Source organism: Alligator mississippiensis, chromosome 6, assembly GCF_030867095.1.
Source record: "Alligator mississippiensis isolate rAllMis1 chromosome 6, rAllMis1, whole genome shotgun sequence".
In the NCBI taxonomy this organism is placed as follows: domain Eukaryota; kingdom Metazoa; phylum Chordata; order Crocodylia; family Alligatoridae; genus Alligator; species Alligator mississippiensis.
In genome coordinates this window covers 20,151,601-20,155,993 of record NC_081829.1, presented here as the reverse complement: position 1 = coordinate 20,155,993, position 4,393 = coordinate 20,151,601, and the positions used below count along the sequence as shown (strand labels likewise).

The 4,393-nt window shown below is 44.9% G+C and overlaps 1 non-coding gene across 1 annotated transcript; it reads right to left on the bottom strand.

The window, feature by feature from the left end:
* Positions 1–661: 661 nt before the first annotated feature.
* Positions 662–4,393, bottom strand: LOC106737786 (uncharacterized). Its single transcript, XR_002094096.2, has 3 exons — positions 4,348–4,393; positions 3,660–3,762; positions 662–1,059 (listed from the first exon to the last, which is right to left on the bottom strand). It is a non-coding gene; the product is annotated as an uncharacterized LOC106737786 (transcript).

Here is a 4,393-nt window from a genome sequence, read left to right as displayed (position 1 = left end):
CCCAGAGTCAGGTAGGGGAGGCTGGGGCCAGCACTGGGCTGGCCCCAGCAGCCTTACCTAGGGTTTTGGGGGCCTCCCAGGGCTTCAGCAGTGGCAGTTCTGCTGTGCGGAGCCTGGCTGGCAGCCACAGCACAGCTCCAGGTGGCCCAGTTCTGCTTTTGAGTGGTACACTGTCTGTGCACAAGATGCTCCACTTCTTTTTTCCACAGACTTTTTTGCCCCCTGTATATCCAGGGGTCGAAAAAACCCACAGAAAAAAAAAACAGAGCAGCACACATATGAGCAGCACACCCTTGCAGCACGGAGAATATCTAAAAGTACAATAAGTGGCGCCACAGACATGCTTGCAACACCACATACCACATGACTGCACTGATCTGGACACAGCCACAGTGGTTATTATGAATCACACAACCTCACAGGCTGAAGGAAACATTGAATGAGAAAGAAACAAAAATATCTACTTTTCTGTCCACATGTTGGATATGATAATACCTGTCCCAATAGGCCCTGAACAATTCCCCAGTAAAATAGATGTTGAAACCAAGGTCTTCAGTGAAGTTTACATAGTTTTTGACTTCCTACACAATGGTTCATTAACTGCTTATATGGGGGAAAAAAAAGACCTTGATCTTTATGTGAATTTATTAAATTCCAGATTTCATCAGAGATGCAGTTACAGCAAATGATCTTAAATTAAATGTAAATTACATTTGTGTCCTTAGCAAGAGCAGCTGCTCATGATGACAGGGGTGGAGCACGTGTAGGGAGCATGGCAGGGTACAGGTAGAGCCGGGGAAGAGGTGGGGTGGGAGAACCCTCCTATCCCCATAACCCTATGGATAGGCCGTTTTCCTCAATGTAAGTGATCCAAGGTCTGTTCAACTTGAAAGAGAGAGGCTGAAGAACAGAAGCACTTTAAACTGATCTTAGCCAACTCCATTGTAGATTTTGCAGGGTATGTCAGGGTTTTTCTTCCTCACCACACGGATAGTGCAGGTTCTTTTGTGAAACAAGGCAACACAATTCACCTTATCGTAGTTTTGGGGTGTGAAAACACTGAGGCAAAGAGAAGTAAATTGAAAATTATGAATTTACATGTGGATCAGGATAAAAACTGATATTTACCAAGTCAAATCCCTTTGCTGATTTCAGAGGAAGTTACGCTCTAATCCAGGGTCTCCGGTAACTGCATGAACCACTGACTGTCAGAAAGAAAACACTGAACTCTGATCTCTTGTCCTGGCAGTAAGTAAAAAAGGAGCTGATTCTTCAATAATGTAGCATAGAGATGCAATTCTCTGAAATTACCTTGTTCAGGATTAAACAGATAGTCATGTTCATCCTGGACTGTACATGAATTCCCACACAGTGACAGAGTGAAGACAACTCATAGCTTCCTTTATTTAGAGGGCATTTATACACATGCTCCAGGAGTGTGGGGAGTCAGTAGTGGCACGTGCACCCCCTGAGAGTGCTGGTGTACCCCCTGACAGGCCACGCTCCCCTCTTAGGTGATGGGCAGAGCGGGCAGGAAGAAGCACCAGTGCACCCCTGTGAGTGCCAGCTGGGGAGTGGGGGCACTGGATGTAGCACCATGGTCACTTCCCAGTCAGCGTGATTGGCTGTGGGGGAACTCCCCCCACCAGGCACTGACTGGTTGCTGGGGGGACACATGCCCCTCCTGACCAGAGTGGCACCAGTCGCCCATGTGGGGAGTGCTTTAATTAGAATGGCTCCGAGAGTGTCTTAGTGCGTAGAGTAAAGCATCCGCAGTGTCTCATGCATCAGTATCCTCGCGCTCGAAAATGGCTGCAGGGGTACTTGAATGAGCTTTAGGTAAAGTGCCCCTGCTACTATTTTTAAGCATGGCAATGCTGATACACAAGATGCTGAAGGGTGCTGGAGCACGGTAATTATCATGCTCCAGCAGACTCGATTAATTGAGTCTGCTGCCACATGCTATAATTACAGCACGCTGCAGCTGCCTCACTGTTCATGTATAGGTGCCCAGTGAGGGCTATATGTAAAGCGGACCCTATTCAATTCGGACTCGGCCCGAATCAAGGACAGTGATTCGATTAGTTGATTCAGATCACTGTCCCTGATTCTATTTGGCTGAATCTGAAGATTCGATGCTGATTCAGAGAATCAGCGATTTGGACATAGACACAGCTTTAAAAGTTTTTTCTATATACCTCAAGGTAGTAGGTATGGCTCATGATCACTGCGATCATGTTGTCTCTATGTCCGAATTGATTCGGAGGGTTCCGATTCAATTCAGAGAGATTAAAGGGTCCTCCGATTTGATTCAGATTCAGAGATTTAGCCACCGAATCGGGCTGAATCTCCACCAAATCAAAATCAGGGACCAAAGCTTTATACAGGCCTACTATACAGTTGCAGTGAAAAGTCACAAGACAAATTGCAAAAGGGAGCAAGGGGCAGAAAAAATGAGGGAGAGGGTAGAAATCACACACCCAGTAAGAGTGCAAACCAACATCACCCAGGTGCCACCATAATTTTTTTATGGCAACAAGTTGTGAGTGAACAGACATCCTTGCCCCATGTTTGCTACAGTCTTGGTTGTGTTAAGGTAATGTTCTTGCCTAGTAACAGTTCATTGCACCTCATCTCAGAGGACATCTATTCACTTAGAGTGATCTCCACAGCTAAGGGCTGCCTGCGCTCCCCAGATACCCTGGGCAGGCAATTCTGGGGTGCACATTTCATATTGGGGTGTCATGCTCCATTTTGCTGACATATCCCAGCGGGTGGTTGAAGAGCACATCTGCAAGCACAGAGCAGGGAACTCCATGGGTTCCCTTGGTCTGCAACATGAAATACACACCTTGAAATCCCCTGCATGGGAATTCTCAGAGCCTGTGTCTGCAAATTAGTTAGTTTTTAGCAACTATTGACCCTTCCAGATCATGGTGTATGTATGAGAGGTCACCCAGACCTTCAATGAATATAGCTAGGCAGGAGTTTTGGAGGCTGCCCAGACCTTCCATCCCCACCCCCGTCCTTTAGGCCACCGAGACAGAATGCAAAGGCCAGACTGAATCCAGACATTTAGTGCCTCCATGGCTGTATTCATATAAGCAGCCAGGCATTGAACCTGGGTCTCCTGTGTAGTAGACAAAGATTTAATCACTGAGCCACAAGGAACTCTATATCTGCAAATAGAAATCATGGAACCACCTTGGGTTCTGGCCAGGCACCTGGGGCTGTCCTGCAGGATCTGGCCTCTGAAGCCCTGGGAGCAACAGGGACCTGATCTTGTGGGACAATAGCTCTGGACAATGCCTGTGCCTGACATCCCAGCACAGTGGATCCTGCCACAAAAACAATGCCTGTTTGTACCCTAAGTGGGAGACTCAGAGAAAGATTGAGGAGAGTGATAAGAAAAAAAATCCTATAACAACAAGTGCACGTCTAACTCTGTATTTAGAGAGTTGGAGGTACAGTTTTTCAGATGCCTGGATGCAAAGAATGTGGTTTAGTTTTTGGCATTGCTAGAACCAGTTGTAAAACAGGTGAAAGACCTGTTTTCTAATTCTTCTGGAATGTCAAAGCAAATTTACACCAAAATTTTGAAATGTATAAAATTTCAACCAACTTGCATATAAATATAATAGAAGTCTACTTGAACTTACACATTGCAGCAGGTCATCGCTCTCCGCTTACATTTACATTTGTAACAATCATCCGTGTTCCATACTACACCAAACTTATACCGCTTTCCGTTTTCAATACAACCTAGATAACACAAAAAACCAACAAGCAAGACGCAGTAGATCTATCTAATCTTTAATATTATAGGTAAAAACCAGGCTTATAGTTTCATGCTAGCAGTTAAAGTGCTGACTTCTGTGGAGGTACACCAGGTCTGAATTTGGCCTGGTGCTCTGCAACTGATTGTAGTACTATTGCTCCTATACCCTACAATACTGCATGGAATGATAAAGTAAAATATCATCTGCCACACAGTTGTTTTTTTTTTCCAGAGATGTACTTCAAGTATTATACTGAGTCTGAGAAATGCCTCAGGCTGAAAACTTCACCATGTTAAAATCAGGGGGAGTTTTGCTATCAGTTTCAACGGGAGAGCATTTCACCCAATGGATAGCATTCTCAAAAGCACCTCAGTAACTTAGGCACTGAAGCCCAGTAGGAGCTGGGCATCTAAAACACTTAGGCACTTTTGCAAATAGTACTTATTTTCTCAAAAATCCTTATAGCAGTTATTGGAAGTAGGTATTTGACACCTATTTTATACATGGTGTAACTGAGTCTGCTGCAGATGTTAAAAAAAACAAACCAACCAAAAAACCCACACTTTACCAGAAGCAGCAACATGTTACTTCAACCCAGTTTCTTAGCATCTGTA